Genomic DNA, 20,865 nt, shown 5'->3' on the forward strand with positions numbered 1-20,865 from the left:
AGTAAATTGCACACAGAATCCTTAGGCCGAAAACTGATTGCAGAAATTACTTAGAGTACATGTGCAAATTGGAAAACATTAAATGGCAATTCATAAAATATTTTTTCTAAACGCGTTTACCTCTTGGACCGTTAATCCTGTGTCTATTCCTTTTTCCTTATATTCAAGCACAAAAAAAGGGGAACTGAGCTCTAAAATGGAAAGCGTTAGTGATTATTTTTAAGTTAACTTGAGAAAGTTTCACTATGAGTCTCTTCCGGTTTTCAGGCCAGAATTAGACCATTGCCAACATGTCCAGGGTGAGCACTGCTCAGTCTCAGAGTCACCCTTGTCTGTGCTGCTGTTTGTGCTAAAGGCACCACAAGCTACTGGAGAGAGTATTACACAATGTTTTCATTATGTGGTTTTGTCTTAATTGGCTTGGATGTCAGCAAAGAAGCTGTGGCTTTCATGTATTTTTTTTCACTGAGATTGACCAGAACTGGCAATTTATGGCTTATAGAGCTGATGATTTAGCGCTTTCCAAGTTAGATATGGGGCCAAGTGCTGCAGTAATTATTCTGCAGCAATTTCTAATGTATCTTTGAAAGCTCAGCTTGGGGCTAAGTGAGGCTCAAAGGCAGTGCAGCAGCAGAACCAACAAAATGGAGAAGGTGGTCACTTGCAGTTTGAATCACATTATTACCCTTCTTTTCCAAAGGAAGCTTCCAGACTTCAATTAAATTGACTAAAGGTTGCTCTGTTTTCTACAGAAATCAGAGCAAAACTGTCATACATATATATGTGTGTGTTTGCTGGAAAATTGTGCTAAAATCACCTGTAATCCAACCTATCTTTCTGTGCTTTTCAACAACTGAAGACATTATTCAACAGCCTGAGGATCTGTAAGTAAGCCTTTTTTTTTCTTTGAAGTGTCATTTTGTGATTGTTCTCTTAAATTCAAATGGAAAACTGAGTAAAAATGTAGTTCAGAAAGGAATCAGAGTGAAATGTTTGTGGAATCAAGATACTCCACGTATCAAACTCAGGTGGTGCATGGTAAGTGTGCTTGGTAAGTGTGATGTTTATCTGTGTTGCAGTTTTCCCTGGGTTGCCATACAGCCATTTTCTGACTGTGAGAGGATGAAAAGAGGAAGAAGCTGTTTTTAACCATATTCCGGGTAAGATATAGCTGTCTGCCTTTCCTCTTCTGTTGTTTGCATTGTAGGCAACAGTAGTTGAGCTCAGATTATTTCTTCCTGCAGGCCAGAATCAAAAATCCAAAGCTGCTGCCCCAAAACCCAATTCCTTTCTATCATATCCAGCAACTCTTTTTCATTTCTCTATCACCAGTGCATAACTTCCCATCTGAACACTGTGAATCTGGCTTCAGTGTGTGTAGATTGGATGACTTGCTTGGAAGTGTCTTGACATAGTCACTCATCTGAAACAAAGCAATTCGTTCACAGACTCTCTGTTGGACTAACAGCTCCTTTTCATTATTGTTTTTCCCACTGAATTAAGTATATTGTTTCTTTGTTGTGTTTAAGTTCATCCCTCGCACCTGAAGTGTTTGCTTCTGTTTCCTACATTCTAGAAGACATGCTATCTCATTCTTCTGCGACTGCTGATTCATATTTCCATCCCCCCCATGCTGAACATTGGCTTTACTTTTCTTGAGTTTTCTGTAATTGTCATCCTTATCTTCATGATGGGAATCTGCTATTTTGTTAATCTCCACTCCCATTCTTGTCTGTACAGTGAGGGAAAAATTTTTCAGTCTGGAACAAATCTAAAAGATCTTGGTGGATATTGCAGCAACCAATGGCTTTGTAGAGAGCCACCACATCTCTTAATACTACTCATTCCATAAGTTTTTATTCTTCATTTGACTGAGGTCTCCTTGGACAGGGGTACACTTTTGTAGATGAAGATATGTCTCTTAGGCCACTTAGGTGATATAAGTCCCTGCAAGAGCTGGATATGTTCTCCCCAAGTTTTCCTTTCATTTAGGCTTACTAGGTTGAAATCCTACTGTACTGGCCTTTATAACGGTGCTTCCTCATGCCAGCCACCTTTGCGGTCCAATCTTATTTGTGCCTGCTCCAGTACAGCCATACTGAAAGGCATGCTGCTTGAAGGCAAACAAAAATTCAGTCAGGCACCAGGTCAAGAGGATGATATTCCTGTCGCAGATCTCTTTCTTATTTATTCTTGGATAGTTTCTCTCTAAAGCTACCTTTTTCTCTTACACTGACAGATACAGGACATAACAAATTTCTTATAGGTTTATGCTCAGTGCATTTGATCCACACGTTGTGGACTGTTTCCTTGCTTCATTTTGTGGCCGTCTCTCTCTTCATGTGGCAGCTCTGGTAGCTTCTGTCCATGTGAAATGACCACAGCTCAGAGGTAGTTCCTCCAGCTGCTGTCTGTCCCCCATAACTGACAACTTGAACATGAGTAGAGGCACTGCTTTAGCTTGTTCTGGGCCATCACTCTCTATGCACGCAGACTGCACATTTCTCTGTTTCTTAGCAAGGCTATCCCAAGCTCTCTGCAGACACGTCTTTTTTTCAGTACAAATTGAGGCATTTTCTTCTACAGCTGTTCTCTGACAAACATGGAAATACATTTGCACTCATTAGTGACCTGCCCATTACGCTCTTTATGCCCTTTATTATGGCACCTTAATAACTTTCATCTATGAAAATATAGCTGAGAATTCCTATTCTTCCATATGCCCTTTGAGGAGATGAGAGGGGAAGTATCACGCGCAGGCAATGAGCTTGCCTTGCTTAGCGAGCTGAATAATTAGTAATTTACGAATTCAGTAAACAGTAAACTCGCTCTTGACCTTCCACTTGCAGCAGCTGCCTGATGAGGCGCCCAGCTGACACGTCCAGCTGCCTGATGCCTCTTCACTGTGCAAAGCCCCCACCAAAGCTTCTGCTTGCTCTGGGCTGGTGTTTCAGAAGGCAGCATGGTATTGCCTACTCTGCATTGTGCTTTCTGATTCACCCTAGTTCCCTCATCTTCCCGTGGAACATCAAACATAATCACGATGTTGAAAATGGAGGCATTGCAGATTTAGAAGTGGGATCTGCTTAACTAAAAATAGCACTAAAGCAAACCCTGTCCTTCTGTGCTGAAGGACTGGCTGGTATTTACAGTGCTGTACAGTCATTAAGCTCGAGCATAGGAGTAGGAAAGAATGCCAACCAAGAGGGACCAGGAGTTATATGCTGGTTTATTCCAAGCTTCTTTGCTCTGTGACCTTGATCTTATCACATGGTAAACCCGAACTGTAAAGTAGGTATAATGCTGGGTTCACAGCTCCGGAGTGTGAATGATGGAATTCATGCTTACAGAGTGCTTAAAAATCCTTGAAACTGTAGTAATGTTGAGCAGGAGAACACAGGTGTATTTTACACTCATTTCTCTGAATTCTATAGGAAAGATTTTTTTACAGTTGAAAAGTTCAAATAATTTCCTGGTAGTAACACATTTATGTCATGTCATACAAGACCAAGGCTCCATAATGTATCTTCCAATCTCTGGTTTTAAATTGCCATGATTTCTAGATTTACTTCAGACAACATTTTGAATTGTAACTAGCTTTTAAATGCTCCAAGGCAACTATATTAGTCAAATTAAAAGGAAGGAGAAACCTTTTTTTTTTCTTATCTTATTCTATCTTATTCTTTAGCTCTCCAGAATCTTACTGGTTCTCTTTATACTTCCACATGGCTCTGGCAGAAAAGTACTGATTCTCAAAACAAAATTATATTTACATTAAGAATGTTTTGGCTTTCAGTAGTTAAATTCTAAACATGACATACATAGTGATCTTTTCACTTGTCTAAAGAGTTCAATATTCTTACTAAATTGTTGTTTAAAGTAGGAAATACAAATTGAATGTGGAAATGTCCTTGTCAAGAACTAGAAATGTTTTAAAATTACATAAAATCACTCTCTCTTTAGTCCCTTAATTCCAAGAGCTGAGACTCTAAAGAAAACACCAACTGTCACAAGTCTTGCCAATCTGCTCATGCACTTCACTGTATCGGTTTTCCTTCACTCTCTCTCTATTCACTGCAGTTGACTCAGGCTTTTTTTCTAGGTCTGGAAGCCTATTTAAAACTCTACAGCTTACCTCCCACACTGTCCTCTCTATAGTAACAAGCAACTACGGTCTGCATTCAGATGTCCTGTGGTCTGCTGAGGACTGAGGTCTGCAAGCTGAGTTTGGATATTGTACATATGTTTAGTGTGACTGTATAGTCTAAATATCTTAAACTTTTGTATTGAAATCCAGTGAGAGTGGGTTACTAATTACTAGCTAATTACTGCAGGTGCCATAGAACTGGTGCGCCAATTATAGTCCTGTTCCAGTAGTTCTTTCTCACTTTCTTCCTTGCTCTTTAACTGAGAAAGCTTAGGAAGGAGTTGTCTTTCTCTTTTATCAGAGCTGTACAGTCTGTGATAGTCATCTGTGGTTCTAGGGCTTTCAAAGTGTTGGAGGCAAAGGCTCATTGCCCCAGCTTAGGTAAGTTTTGTGATTGGTGGTATAATCTTGAGCCAACAGAGTTCTTTCCCCTTGCACTTTCACCTGTCAGCTTCCAATCAAAACATATAATTAACTTTTACTCTATGTAGATCCAAAAGGAAGTAAGGTCCAGGCCATGCTTTTTGTTGTGACATGCTGGCCATTGTTTTGGGATGGTTGCCTAAACCTCAAGAGACAGTATTATAAACAAGACTGTGCTTTTTTCCTTTCCATTATCACTGTCCACATTTAGACGTGGAATGACCTATGTGGGTAAACATATGAGTTTGGTTTCTCTCTGTGTATGAAGGTGTAATTTGTAGCTATTGTGTTTTTGTTGTTGTAAAATTAAAATTTTTGAGAGGTAATACTTAGTCTTCTCTGCTCATATTTATTCTGGCCTAGGTATTTTTTTAGGCATCAATTACTGCTGTTGTGGCTATAAAAGAGAGAAGGATAAGCAGACTACAGAAAATGTTTTTCAGCCGAAAGGGAACTAGTATTTTTCTATCTATCAGGCTGGGTCTACTCTCTTAATAATGCATCCATAGTAATAAATCTGATTCTATATATAGTCATAGATGACAGCCAACTGAACTGCATATAGGCAGAACTGGGGACAGAATCCAGGATCTTGTATTTAAAAAGCTACAGGGCTTGACCACTTATATTAAAGAACAGCTCATGCTACTTTATTGTCTAGTATTCCCTCCCCCATGAAAAGGAGACTGTCACAACCACATGGAGAAGCACACACCTTAACCAGTCCGATGCCATCTAGCTGATGTATGTATACACAAGTAGACATTTACCTAACAGAAGATGGTGGAATGGATATAAAGTTTATGTTTTATCTCCAATACAGTTGAGCATACTCTTGGGTGCTGCTGGCTGAAACTCAGAATCTCTGCTTCTAATTAAAAGAGCATCTGTTTTCTATATCCTAGAAAAATGATTCCAGGCTAATAGACAAACCCAGAAAATAGCTGCTCCTCTAATTAGTACACCAAATGCTAATTTGTTTTCCTTCTTCCTAGCAACAAACAGTTTCATTGTATTTGGTGTTCATCTATATCACAGGCTATTCGATAAATTAGATGAGATGTCAATCTGCATTAAGTAATGGCTTGTCTTAGTCTTTAATAAAATAGAATATGTATTAAAATAATGCGGTATTAAATGCCATATTATGACATTTTACTTAAACAGTATGGCACTCATAATGCAGGATATGACATTCCATATTATTCTCTTATTTGTCAGATTAAAGTGATGTACTGTTTTAAGATCTAATTGCAGCACTCTGTAAAGAAGAGTGTTTATTTTAAGGAGAAAGCGTGAAAGAAATCCACTACATTTGCATTTTATTTAGTTATTTTTAATGACCTTCAAAAGCCAATGTGATTTCACATCCATATACAGGAGGTAAAATAAATCTGTCAATGTAGAAATAATCTCCAGGCAAGCCACTATGAATAAGCCTAACCTTTTTCTAGTTGATGGTGAAGCTACACAGGAGCATCCTGCTCAGCTGGTAACAAAACAAGATTTTATCACACCAGAAACTAGCAAGCCTTTCAGAGTTGTTTGGAGCAGGCTGATGAGCCACTGATGAAAGTGTCAGTGCATTGGGTGCATCACCACTGAGAGAAAAGGTGATCTAAGTTCTTTCAGCAGAACTTTTTCCTTCTTTTTTTTTCTTTTAGAACAAATCAAAACAAAAACCACAGGCATTAACCTGAGAAATAGTCTTAGCCTGAATAAGACATAAAGATATGTTTGTTTTTTTAGAGAAAATTGCTGATTTCAATTGTAAATAGGATCTGGAATTATTTATCTTCATGTTGAAAAATGCATTTAAAATGGAATAGCTTATGCAGTAATGCAGTATGTTACCTGTTCCTCGCGATGTTATCAGAGTGCAGGACCGGGACATACACAACCTGAATCCAGGGGTGACTGCTGATTGACTGTAAGTCTGACATACTTAGCAAAGTAGTCCCAGTCGTAAGAAAGAATAAAATTCATAGACACACGTGTCTGTGAAGACGCTAGGGAAGAGGGGAGTGAGTCTGTGTGAAAAAAAGATGCCAATATCTGACAAGTCTGTGTTTGCAAGCGCATTAATTTAGTTCTTTACCTTTTTTGTTCTGGGAACTAATACACATTTTCCTCGCAACCTACTTCTCAAAGCTACATATTCTGACAGGAAAACTGCTTCTGTGATAAACATTTGGAGTTCTTTTCCTACCCATTACTAGCTCGTACCTGTCAGGCTATACTGACATTATGTCCATTCACATGGAAGTGCTGAAATCTACAAGCCGGCTTCCTACATCACGTGTCCTCAAGGCTTCTTGATCTGCTGTGTCATTCTCTCTAAGTGAGCTCAGTGCAGTCGTTAGGCCTCCTTACTTCTGCAGAAACATTCAATGGGATACCAGGCAGAGAAATACAAATTGTATGAAGTTTATGCCTTAATGAGAACAGAGCACTGTAAGTCCAGCCCTTTGTAAGCTGCATCCAATGAGTTAACACGCTACTCTGCATAGTTAATAAGAATGCTCTTGAGAATTACACTGTGGCATCAAAAGGGAAAAGAAGAAGTGGTATCATGTCAGAATAATGTGAGAGATACAGCCATCCAAAATAATTGCCTGCCTGCTTTGTGTCAGCAGCCTTGTCAATTTGATAATAGCTTCAAGTCTTTATCCTGTTGCAGCATAAAAAGTCTTTGTGCAATGTGCATTGTGATTACAGACTTTATTGGTAAAGCTGTGAATGTCTTTGTTAAGACATTCTTTCTAAGGTAGCTGAAGTTTGCTGATACTACTTGCTCTGTCTCATCGTACTGAACACAAACCTTATTAAAATAGAGTAATTAAGAATAATGAATGCATCTTATCTTGCAGCTTTGTCAATTTGTCAATTCCCCCTCATACACACACGCTTTGGCTCATGATGCCTTCAGCATCTCTGCAGCTGGCATCATTATAAGTGATGACCCATATCTGCAGATGGTACAGGCTGAAGAAGAACCAAATGGATTTATCCTTTATAATTCCAGTGTAACCATGATCTCACTGTCCTCTCCAACAGAAAAATGGAGGCTAAAGTGCAGACAAAAGGCAAAAGTTTGATTATTTCCCTTAGTACAATAAGTAAGGAAATTACAGAAACTTCAGCACAGGAAACGGATTGATAGGAGGAATCTGACCTAATCAGTGGCTTTGTGTGATAAAACTAACTAAATGAAAAAATAGTGATCTTCATGGCCAGAAGTTTGAAACTAATTCTCAGTGCCTGGAAAGTACTCAGCATTATTTTTTCTCACAGCTTCCCATGCAGCCAGCTCCTCACATCTTCCTTCAGAGCAGTTAATACATACCATGACCTGAAGCAGAGGAGTGTGCATCTGTATCCATCAGCTGGCAGTTTGCATGACTTCCCAAATGGTGGCTCTCTGGTAAATATTTATTCATGTGTTTTCATGTAGAAGTTGAGGAGCTTTTCAATTTACGGGATTACATCAAGGAGAGTGATTCTTAAGAATGTATGTTATTTTACTTGTAGTTGTGTGTAGTTACATGGGTTCTAATGCTGTGAGTATCTTATCTGAGTAAGAGGAAAAGCTTAAACTTGTGGAAAGGAACTGATGGTGACAAATAGATTTTGGAGTTCAATATCTGCACATAAGCCAACTCAAAAACCAATATCTCATTCGTTGTAGCCACAGAAAACAAAAAAAAAGGAGAATAATTGAAGCATCTTTATTTCAAAAAATGACAAATGGCAAGCAGCATTTGCAGTTTTTATCTACACATAAGAAAAGAATGACCTGTTCTCCTTCAATATCCTTGCACTATAGCTAATTAAAACAGAACATTTGTATCAAACTATCAGAGTATGATTTAAAACAAACATTGTCTACTTGAAGCTGATGGTGACTTTATTATTTTGTATTTCAGTAATTAATCTTGATTTATTGAATTGATCTACTACCCCAAAATTGGTATATGCATGGTGATTTACACCTAGATATCGCTGTCACTCACATCTTTCATTTGAGTTGATATAAATCTCTGCTGAGGTTAGTCACCAGAAGGGGGGAAGGACAGTTCAAAGAACGAGAGGTATATGTTTCAGATGTGACCTCGCAGGGTGGGCCGGCTGGGGACAGCAGCAGAGTAACATGCACTTGATAAAAGGCTGAGCACTTGCTAGCAGCTGTTGATGTGGCAATGGAAAATACTGAGGGTTCCAGACATTGCAGGTCTTTCATTTGGTCTGCAGTAAAAGTAAGCAGAAATGCTCACTGAAGTGCTGTAATTAATGAAGTTTTGCCATTAGCTATAATGAGAAAAACACTAATGTTGGTGTCTTATTCTGCACATTGTTATTCCAGTGAGATTTTAACATGAGCTTTCTGCCCATGGTAACATACGTCTCTAACGAGACAGATTCATATCTGCTGAGCAAAATATCTTATCGTGAGCTATAGTCGCGTCTTAATTGTATTTAGAATGTATCAGAATACAGTATACAGAATACAGTGTACATTGTAAGGGGCAAATATTATGTAGCTTTTGTTTAAACAATTTTAGAAATATTGGAATGCTGCTTAAATCTTAAGGTTCTATTTTTAATTTCACATTCAAAGATAACACTGTTTTACAGAGCATCTTTTTCATGCCTTGTAAAACACAGTATAATTAACAGGAAAGCGTTATTCCCAGTCAGTGTAATCCTGCTTGGTAGGGGATAATCAGAAGCCACTACTTGAAGAATCCAGAACAGATCCAGTGGTAGTTAAGATTTCTTCAAGTTTTCCTAACAACTCTCTCAAATATTAGGTTATTACACTCTTTGTTGGGGCTGCAGTGTGTATGAAAGTTAACCAAGCTAAATAGAGCAAGTCTAATTCTGATCATATCTGGCATTTTTTTGTCTTTGCCTTGGTGGAGGTAGGGGAGAGTAAGAAACAAAGAGGAATAATTAATTAATAATTAATTAAAAGTCATTGCTGTAGTATTTTTTGTGAACATCTTTGCAGTTAAAATTACTTAGGGTAAAAAATCAGATTTTTTTTTTTTCCTAATTAATTAAGCACATTCAGAAACGGTGTATGTAGTATGCTTGGGAACTTCTCAGAGAGTCAATTCTTGAAATTCCCTTTTGTACATATGTGCAGCAGAGTCCTAAGAGCAAAGCGTATTTTGACCAAACAATTGACAGGCTGTGTGCATGTTCCAGCTCAAAATAGCTGTTTAGGGAAACAAGGTTTCATGGTTCTTGTTTTACTAATTCCCCATGGGATAATTAATACATATTTTACATATTCTCCACAGAAGCCCTTTCTCTGTAACTTGGCCATTCTGAGCAAAATTTCAGTGTGACTTCTATTTGCCAAGGACTTTGGTAATGATGTAGTTTTGAAGAATGTGCTGAAGCCAAAAAGGGTAGGGAAATGCTGTTATCTCACTGCTGATCTGTGGATCTTAGCATGTGTGTTGAGAGAGATTAGCCAATAGACCTGTCTAAAATAATAGAATATAATATATATAATAGAAATTACTAATTTCACAGTGATTCTCCCCAGTAAATCAGCAGCGATGTACAACTGTTCTTCCTTTATGCCATTTCCTGTACCTGTATCATTACTTTTCTCTGATAGCAAAGTAGCAATGTAGCTACTTCCTTCGTGATCTTTTCTTTGGACTCACTCCTAAATTATCTAATCTGTGTGCTGGTATTAATTTGGATTACTACTGTTGCTATGAAATAAAAATGAATGATACTGTTCAAAATTTACAGGTGGAGACATGTGGAACACAGCTATTCACAATAAAGCTGTTTGCCAGATCTGACCATCTAGTTTTAGGTATACATTCAAGAGTAAAAGTTTTTTTTTTTTTTCAGAGCACTTAATGTTCTGTAGCACTTGATGGGTTGACATTGACAAAACAAATTTGAACTTCAGACCACACTATGTTGAATTCTAGTTGAAAATTTCCCATGCTTTTAGAGCAGTCACTTGGATATGAAATCAGTCAGTATATATAAAGAATTAAAAATGTGTTTTCATATGTGTATACTCTAAAATGCTATCAAGTGTGGTTTATGGAATCTCAAAATTCAGGAAACAACTGCAGAAAAATCAGAAAGAGCTGAGAAATCCCTTAAACGTGGATTATAGTTATCACACCACACTACACTTTGTGCACTTTCAATCAGATTTTCTAATGGTAAGACCTGATGTTTTATGTTATTTTCTATACCGTGATGTTTGAATGGATTTAGAAAGAAAAAAAATGTTAACTGAATTACAATATCTGGAAAGAAACCACATGCAGCCCAAGAGGGATAGGTTTTGTAAACATCATGTCATAAAATTCTTCCTTCTAAGAGCTGCTCCCTCTTTTCTTTGCATGCTTACTTTGCAACCTTAATATCAAGCAAGACCTGGTTGTATATGCCAGCTGCTGTTTTGATGATTCAGAATGCATACATATATTGCACTTTGGTTTTCTTTTTAACAACTTAGAGGCCAGGAAACCAGTTTTAGAGTAAAGAAAATTCAAGTTCTTTTAGTAGTTACATACTCCTCTGCATGGAAAATCCTCCAACAAGAGCATTGGTTTCCATTAATAAAGCAAAAGTACCTCTTGACAATCAAAAGAAAACATCACATTTTAAATCTTCCAGCTCTGAGTCTCCAACCAGAGACTGTACCAGAAATAAAATGCTTTCTGCCACAGTAGGATCACCAGCATGCATCAGATGAAATGAGATTGAAATGAAGAGGGAGTACTTTTATTTCTCGCTCTCCTCTGTGCTTGTCATCGTGCTGCCATTTCAGATATTGATATCACTCAACCCTGACATGAGCGAAACTTGTCTCTGAGGGCAGTATGGCAAGTGGAAGGGCAGCTTTTAGACTGGGATCTTTTGAAAACACATTATGGTAGGCAATTGTGAAAATTCAGCATCTGTCTTCTCCAACTAAAAGCCGAACATCACTTTCCCTTTTACTTCCATTGTGTAAGTATACACTCTTCCACCTTTGAAATGCAAAACAGAAGTAAACCTTGCAGCCTGTTTAAAAATATCTGCATAACCCAGCCACAAGTAGTCAACTTGCTCTTCTTAATTTGAAGTCAAATAGGATCATTCCAAGGAATCAGAGGGGTTAAAGATTTGGAGGTAGTCAGATCACAAGCATTAAACACAGTTCAGTTTGATTCAGGGTGACTTGAAGAAGTAATTTACACAACATATTCTGTTAATACTTGCTTGCAACACCACAATAGTGTTTAGATATTGCGGATGATCATTGTGATGTAGTATGGGGAGACGTGTTATAAAGCTGGTCTGCTTTAAACAAGGCAAAAGAAACAAAACCGGAATGCCTAGAATGTGACAGACAGCATCAAGATGTTTCCCTTTGTCTTCCTTATCTGTGTGTGCAGAAACTTCTCGATTGTCCTTGCATTCAACAGCAAACTCTGGGACAAAAGGAGTGCTGGAAAGAAGTAAACAGCCACCCCAAGGACTAACAATGGACCCACAGTGGACCGTTATGGTGCTAGAAGGCTAGATGACAGTGAAGATCGACAAATAGGGCTGTCTGTTGGGCAATCACTGGGGATGGATAGGATAATGATTTTGGGAATGTAATGAATATGTAATACATGTGAAAATATAACCTGCTCACGAACGATCAACTAACTTGTGGAGCACTCTTGGAGAGTGCTCTCAATGCTGCCTCAGCGCTGCCAATAAGAAATACCTTCCCTAGCGGTAATAAAACTTTGCTGTTAATTTCTACTCATCAATCTCTTTAAATCAAAATTAAACTTTGCTGGCACTGCAAACTGTCCCAATACAAATAAGGAAGATTCTTGTACATATCAAGAAGTTACAAGTGTATTTTTGGTTTCATTTCCTCTGCTTTTTTACTTTGCTATCAGGAGTCACTCAGACTGTAAATGTGCATAGCAAATAGGAAAAAATACTGAAAAAAAAAAAAAAGAAAAAAGAAAAAGAAAAAGAAAAAAACTTTTTATGCAGTGAAGATTTTACATGGGCAGAAGGAAATGTAGAAGAGTGGAGCTCTTTCCTTCAGTTTCCCAGTTTTCTCAAGAGATCCTAGATACTGTTTTTAAGTGCATTTGCTCTCTTACCCATCAATAAAATGGGGCATATCATACTTTTTTTTTTGCTTTCATTGGCATCCTTTGAAGAAAAGTGCATCACGCATTGTAATGGATGCTTTAGTAATGGGCAGCATAGAAGAATCAGAGATAGCAGTTTAGCCAAGTTCAGCGAAGGGAAATTCTTACCAAGTGAGCAGACAACAGTCAGGCTTACATCCATGTATGATCGAAAGCATATAAACTTTATGAAAAAAATAATTTAAAGTTGGGGAATTCTTTCTTGCTTTGCAGAGCCTCTTTAAGTGCTTGTACTTTGACTTTGTTCTGCTGAACGGGTCATGCTCTGGAGCAATTTTGTTTTATCATGGCAGTACTGTGTGATTCTTGGCGCCGGTACAAATTCAAGCCCCCTTCCTGTGACTGGCTGTCCCTTCTCTCACTAGATCTGAAATGAAGACGAGCAAGTTTCAAGATCACTGCTGTTGTGTGTTGTATGTCTGCCCTGCTGGCACAGAGGTGCTTTGTTACATCTGAGTGTAACAGAGGTGAAGAAGAAAGAACAGCAAGAGAAAGTGGAGGGAGACCCTGTTTTCACCTTGACAGAAACAAGTTAGGGATTCCAAAGATACAGGATTTATTTATTTATTTATTTATTTATTTATTTATTTATTTTCTCTTAGGGAAAAATTTACAGAGACATTGAGTGATTTCTGTCCCGATGCGCTGCTTCTATTTTATGTTTTATCTATCAATTGCCTCAGGAGTATTTTGAGAAAATCAGCTATGAAGAGATCAGTTTATGGCATTAAGAAAGGTCAAAAATTCTTAAAAGAAGTCTTACTGAAATTTTTGAAATGTAGTCTATATTATTTAAACTGATTTACAGGAAATTCAGTCCTTGACTACTGTTTTTTGGTTTTGTTCACAAAGCCCAGTTTATTTTTAAAGGCAAAGGCATCAATAAGTGGCATTTATTCAGTCCTTATTGTTGCTGCTGCAACTTGATTGATAAGTGGTCGATGTGAGGTTAGATTTAACTGTTTATTTACTGTGTATATTTATTAGCTATTTCTGACTGCAGAAAGAAACATCTTTGGTCTTTCTAGACTAATATTGTGGCTGCTGTCCAGGAAGACATCTCATGGTCCTGGGAAAGTGAAGACAAAACTCACCTGAAATCTGAATCCAGGCTGAAATCCACATATTATGTCATCCTTGGTTAGTGAATTTGTCTTTGGGTTAGTTCAGTAATTTCTCTTCTGCTCCAGCTGAAGTTAGGGTTATGTGCCAGCTAGCCTGAAACGTTTTGGCTACCTGCTTGGCTTTCAGAAGATATTTCCAGTGTATTGTACCAAAACTAGTGATGGGAACAGGGACAGCTCACAGAGACTAAGTACTTTCCTTAAAGTTGCACATTGTCTGGGCTCTCCCTTTGCAGTTGACAGTAGGCAAGTCTTTTAGCCTAACAGGAGAAGAAAGGCTATTTGACTTTGACTCCTAATATGAAGTCTGTGATTCTCAGTAAATGTTAATATTAAGACAATAGCAACAGTAGTAACTGCTCTAAGCCATTTGACAGCCTTGTAAGCACACAGCGTTCTGCTGGGCTCAGTCAGGTTTGTGAGGATTATAGGGTTGGTTTTTCCAACAATGAAGTCCAGTGGGATAGAGTATTTTAGAGTTTTGCAAGGGTCCTATTCTTCTAAGTTTAATGTCATGTTCTGTGAATTAATATAGGCTACATGTAGCTTGCTTGTGGCTGTCTCACTGCATGGTTTCTGGATGCTGTTTAAGGCTGAACTCTACCTGTACTTTCAACAACACCAACCAAGGTGAAATACTGCAATGTATAATGGATCTAGCCATTTCATGCACTTAGCAGACACCAGATCATAAAATTCTGCTCTTAATTTTATTGTTTTATTTCAGAGTTTAAAAACAAAATCTTCTTAAGCTCTGATTTATATTTCCATGGTACTCATGTTGCCAAGACAACTGTAATAAATGTTGTCTTCTAGAAAAAACTCCTGTAGACATAAGCTTTCTCAGATGTAAGTTGAACTTACAGTAACTTACTCTATGTAAGTTGAAGTGGACACGCAATTAAATAGTGAGTTCACTAGCATACTTCCATATGCTTTCAGTTTAATAGGCACAGTGAGCTTATTCCTTAATCTATATTTGCAGTTTATGTTGCTCATCATTGTCATTTGGATAGTATACATGAAAGAAATCCAGTACATTTTTGATGATGTTTATTGAGTTATTAAAAGCAGGAAGCATTTCTGCTCAAATATTTAAGGTAATAGGAATGCATGTTCTCTGTGTTGCTCTGACATCAATTATGCATATCCTTGTCAGCAAAAGGCTTCATTTATGGCAGAAATATGCTAGCTATTTAAGAAACTACAGAAATTAACAAGATCATGGTTGGTTTTGTATCGATTTCTCAATTTTTTTCACAATTTTATATTCCAATTTCTTGGCACTGTATAATGTAATGTCTCTAGGGGCAACAGTACTGACCCTGGTTCAATATTGCAAATTTGCAAGCACTGGATATAAATTGTTAGCATAATTTTAACAGCTACATCAATTAGTCATGTGCTTTAACTCATTAACTATTATTAGTCATTGATCTTTATTTTGTTTAAAAGCTTTCATTTGTTTCTTAAACAAGTGTAACATGAATTAGGCTATATATCACAGCATCAATACCAAATAATTTTACCACATAACATTGCACTTGACATTCAAAGTGAGTCATTTCACAGTGTGAAAATGTAGGGTGAGTATTGATGAAAGCCACAGAAAATAACCTATATATTTCAAATGAAAACTGCTGTATTTCTCTCTTGGAATGTATGGGTGCTCTTTTTGTAGAGCCTACATTGGATAAAATGTATTTGTGGCTGTACACCGTGGTCTCTTCCTGTTATAGTCTTGGCTACTGCATAGACACATTTCATTGAGGAATCCTAGGGAAGAAACAGAGGCATTCAAATGAATAAGAGAGAGCACTCTACTTTCATGTAAAAGTAAAACAATCTGTATAAAATCAGCATTCTAAAATAACAAATAAATGAAGTTGTTTAACTGAATAGCTAATGTTTCCTGCACAAAATTGCTTCAGTTGAAAAATTTCTGCTAATCCTCTGTTTTCAATAAAGGCAAGGCGAGGAGACCTAAGAAAACATGAAGTGAAAAACAGAACTTATATTTGTGGGAACTATTTGGATGAATAGTTTCCATGATAAACTGTTCTGTGCTCGGGTTAAGACACAGCTGATAAAAGCACAAAGGGCTACAGTTCTCTGCTTTTGCACAACAACTGGTTCAACAAGGTATAGAAGAAGTAGGTTTCAGAAGCAGAATGAGGAACTAAAGCGAGCAATCACAAATGTATGTAATCCCTTCCTCCCACCAGCTCTCCGGAAAATACAGAACACTGAGTAACTCATTTTAAAAAACTCTCATTAGCCATGACTTTTTTGAAAAGGCATGTGTCTTTACAGTTATAGCTGTTCTTGTTCTAAACATGTTTCAGCCATCAGAATTTGGGGGATAGAGACATCTGAAAAGCTGCAAAACATAAAAGCAGATTAAAGATTCTACATCCCCTAGAGCAAAATGAGCACCACAAACAGAGAAACTTGTTTCTTTTGTGAAAACACTTTACAGTCCAGCATTTATATGAAGAGATCATTTAAGAAAGATAAAAATGGTTCTTGGCAATGACATACCCTTTGTGAAAGAATATGTTGCTTTCTGTAGAGTTCCAACAACGTATTCACATTTTCTTCCAAGAATCTTATTTTCAGAATTCTCTCAGATTCTTCTCAGATACACTATGTCAATTGGTCTACACAATTCCCGTTTATAACTGATCTCACATGAGCTTCATTAAGACTCAGAGCAATGTCTGAGCTGTGACAATACAGGATGAAATACACAAGCATAAACTTCCTTTGGTAAGTAGTTTAGACACTTCTTTTGTTTTTATTACTATTTTTTAGAAAGAGTATCTGTGATAAATATATCTGCACTCAGAACTGAAATTAAAGGGAGTTCTGAGACTCTCTAAGGTTTTCTTCTGTTCAGATTGTCTTGGAAAAAAGGTATAGATAGAAAACAAAGGAAGCTGGACATGAAACTCAAATTTTGTTTGTTGTGACATCTACCTTCATCTGTAGGTAAGAACTTATTCTTTATTTCAAGTAATACCCTCAAGTTGAGCCGGGGAGGGCCCAGGCCAGATTCACTGTAGATCTTTACCTCCTTTCTGCACAATCACTAACTGAAGTCATCTGGAAGTTTCATTTATGAAGTTCTAGATGCTGATTCCCTTGACTCTCCTGTTCTCTTCCTGAGGCTATGATGACTGAGGCTGTCTTTTCTGTGGTACATTTATGGCAGTCTGCTGTGGCCTGTTACACATGTACAGTAGATGTGACTCTTTTGAGCTAGACAGAAAATTACTGCATAATTCCCTGCAACTGGAGGTCTTGACTTGGTCAGGCACATGCTGCCTTACTGACCTATATTTCTATGTTCCATACGTCCTTGAGAATATTACCAGTACTGCCATGATTGTTTCTAATGCAGAAGAAACTATCCCTACACTAGATAAATCAAATATCAGTAGCAACACAGATGTAGCAGACAAGTTTATTGTGGTGGGTGTCCTCCTGTAAGGCTTTACCCAGTAACTTACTGTGCACACTACCCTTATGAGTTAAAAGTTACAAAGAATAGCTTTCAGACAAAGTAAAGGGGCTAAAGTAGTAGATCAGTGGAATGGTACAAATTTTTATTTACTCTGATATCTCTATAGCTCAGCAAAGCAGCAGTTTTGCCATGTCACACTTATATGCCCAACAAAATATTCAGAGAGTGAATTAGGCTAAATCTTGCAACTGCAGACAAAATAACTAACTCCCAAAGCAGCTGTTTTCCAGGAGAAGAAAGAAATAATTTCCTACTGCTCTCAAGTGTTAAAATGTATAATCTTTAATGAAAAACAAAACAAAACAAAAAACAGTGCATTCTAATAAAAAGGAAAGAGATAAGCCACAGAGATGTATGAATGGGCAACAATTTGTAGATGATGGTAGACTCCATAGAAGTGCGAAGTATCTCTCTTACTGTTGTTGAATATATTCTATTATATATTATAGGCCTTTTTAGTTTGTCATCTAGATTTGGACAAAGATATGGGAGCAAAATTTGATGATTCTTTTCTTTCAAAGCATGAAGATTTTTCTTATCAAGTTAATGAGGTGTCTCCAAACAACGTCTGGTTTTTCAGCTTCATTCACTTAAGAAGGAATAAAAATTTCTTTTGATTTCAATGGGAAATTTCTAAAATAAAAAATAAGAGTGAAATATTGATATGATACCAAAGATGCTCTTTGTGGGAATAGGAAATGGAAGAGAGGTCTTTTGCTAGTTGAACATCCTTGCCTGGCTCACTGCAGAGCCAGAGTGCAGGTACTGACAGCAGAAATGGTGAGAATGCATAGCTAAAGGGCAGCGGGCATGGGAACAGCTTCTTTTGATAGTAATGAGCTTCTATGTGAGTCTCCTGTTTCTAAATGAGCTGTGTATCCTGTGTAGGACTGGTAGAACTGCTGTTCTGTATTCTCTATTTTCTATTCCATCCTATCTGTTACTTCAGTCAATCATTGAGACTTAAATTGATGCTGAGTTCAACTCAACCAGGCAAAGAATGCAGTGCTATGCTAAACTGCCTTTAATCTGAGGCTGAATTCTGCAGGTTGACTATTATACATGTCAAGAAGCAACCAAATATGAATAAGTGAATGCCTGTTGTTGTCTGGATCACTTGTGCCCATCTCTGCAGAGCTAACCAGAGAACAGGTGGCCAAAAGAAGCCCTTCGCACTCCTTTGAGTAAACATTGTCTCCTTCACAGCTCAGTATGGAATCTTGTTCTGGTTACTGTTAATTTAGCTAGTTACAAAATAACCACATTTTTAATAAGATGTAATTGTTTAACAATAGTATTGTTTCTTATGCTCTTTTGTTTTAGAGCTGCTGGAGTGGCAGATCATCTGGTTGATCCAGTAGATCATCTCTGAAAAGTTGCTAGGTTTTCAAGCAAGGCTTGACACATGCAGCCATTTGAGTACCAGTGCCAAGAGGAAGGAACAAAGCAGTCCTAGGGCAATTTGGATCTCCAGCTGATCAGCTGAAATCTCCTTCTTCAGTGATGCTCCTAGTTCTCATTTTCTCCAAACTCAAGTAAGGAAAGAGTTCAATCAGGACCAGAAAAAACCTCTTCTGATGCCTCTTTATTTATTGATTGATTTTAATATACCGCACAATTTATACCAAGGATTATGAAGTTTTGTTGGCACATACATTACTCTGATGTAATACTACCTTTTTTGAAAATTTTCTTTTCAGATATTTCGACAGAGAATGTTTTCACATTACAAGAGGTCAGAATGCTAAAATAAACAGTATTCAACTAAATCTGGAAAATCTCAGCTGATTAACCAATGTGCATGTCTGTCTGTCTGTATGTTTACATATATATATATATACGAACAAAAAGAATGTGAAATGGAAACCAGAGAGATTAGCATGATATGAGCCATGTTGCTAGTTCTTTAGCTGGCTTCAGAACCTACCTTCTTTAATTTTCAGTTTTTGTAGTACTTTGGTAATTCTCTGTGGTGTACTTCTTGCTCAGTTAATATTTTACAAGCTGTCTTTTGTTCACATAAATCTGTACCTGAATTATATTTGAATTTATCACACCATTTTCCCAGTGAGCAATTTGTTTTGGTGCTTTTATGTGCTGAATTCTTGAATACATCAATAGAATACAAAAAATACCCAGAAAAAGAGAAAAAGGTGTTGTTCTGTTTTGTTTTGTTTTTGTGGAACTGCCCACACAGGTGAGCAGTTTGTGAATTCCAAGGACTTCATAGAGGGCTAGATTTTGTTTTTGGCTGTAGGGCAAACTGAAGGTTTTGGGACAGTGCATACGTCTGGATGCCTTCTCATCAACTCTTATGGAGATTCAAGAGCATTGTCTATTGCAGAAAGTAATGCTGGTAGATAGCACAGTATAAAGAGTTGCAATGTGGCTTCCTCTATTAATCATAATAATAGGATCCATTGGTAGGAAAATTCTTCACACAGCTTTTGCTAAAAAGCTGTCTATTTTGTCTAAAAAAATATAAAGTTTTATTTTACTTTGAATGATTATTCTCAGCGTAGAGTTGGAGTTGAACAGGAGGTGTCCTTTGGCAAAGAACAATTCTCCAAGCTAAGTAAGTTAGAAAGAAAATCATCCTACAAATCAAATACCATTTTCTTCATTAATCTTGTCTCTTACTTTCTAGCTCATGTGGAAGTTTGGGAAGTACCAAAACAGCTTTACCATTATTTTTCATAGAACCATAGAATCATTAAGATTGGAAAATACCTCTAAGATCATCCAGTCCAACTGTCAACCCAATACCACCATGTCCAAAAACCTACTCTTTTCTTGAACATCTCCAGGGACAGAGAGTCCACCACCTCTCTGTGCAGCCCATTCCAGTGCCTCACCACTCTTTCAGAGAAGAAATTTTTCCTAATATCCAACCTGAGCCCCCTCTGGTGCAACTTGAGGCCATTCCCTCTTGCCCTATCACTAGTTACTTGGAGAGGCTGACCCCCAGCTCACACAACCTCCTTTCAGGTAGTTGTAGAGTGATAAGGTGTCCCTTGAGCCTCCTCTTCTCATAGTAAACAATCCCAGTTCACTCAGCTGCTCTCAATAAGACTTGTGCTCCTGACCCTTCATAGCTTCATTGGTGTTCTCTGGATATGCTCCAGAGCCTTGATATCTTTCTTATACTGAGGGGCCCAAAACTGAACTCAGTACTTAAGGTGCTGCCTCATAGTGCCAAGTGCAGAGTAATTAATTAATTACCTAAGTAGGTAATTCTACTTAATTCTGTGGCTCTTCGAATTATCTCCAACTAACACTGTAAAAAGGTAAGCCTTCTGGAACACCTGAGAGCTCTCAAAGACAAAGTTCATGCCTGCTTGGTGCCTTAGGGAGAACGCTAACTTCTTCATTTGATCAGGCTAAACTGCATGCAAAACATTCTGTCAGCAGGTCTTCAGAACTTTTCCAAGAGTTAAGCTAACAACCACCAGG

At 37.6% G+C, this 20,865-nt stretch overlaps 1 long non-coding RNA gene across 1 annotated transcript; it reads left to right on the forward strand.

Moving 5' to 3' along the window:
• Nucleotides 1-66: 66 nt before the first annotated feature.
• On the forward strand, nt 67-19,773 carry LOC104911946. Its single transcript, XR_794292.3, has 4 exons — nt 67-884; nt 1,080-1,160; nt 7,865-7,994; nt 18,736-19,773. It is a non-coding gene; the product is annotated as an uncharacterized LOC104911946 (long non-coding RNA).
• The last annotated feature ends 1,092 nt before the right edge of the window (nt 19,774-20,865 follow it).

The sequence above is a fragment of the Meleagris gallopavo genome, chromosome 8 (assembly GCF_000146605.3).
Source record: "Meleagris gallopavo isolate NT-WF06-2002-E0010 breed Aviagen turkey brand Nicholas breeding stock chromosome 8, Turkey_5.1, whole genome shotgun sequence".
NCBI lineage: Eukaryota > Metazoa > Chordata > Aves > Galliformes > Phasianidae > Meleagris > Meleagris gallopavo.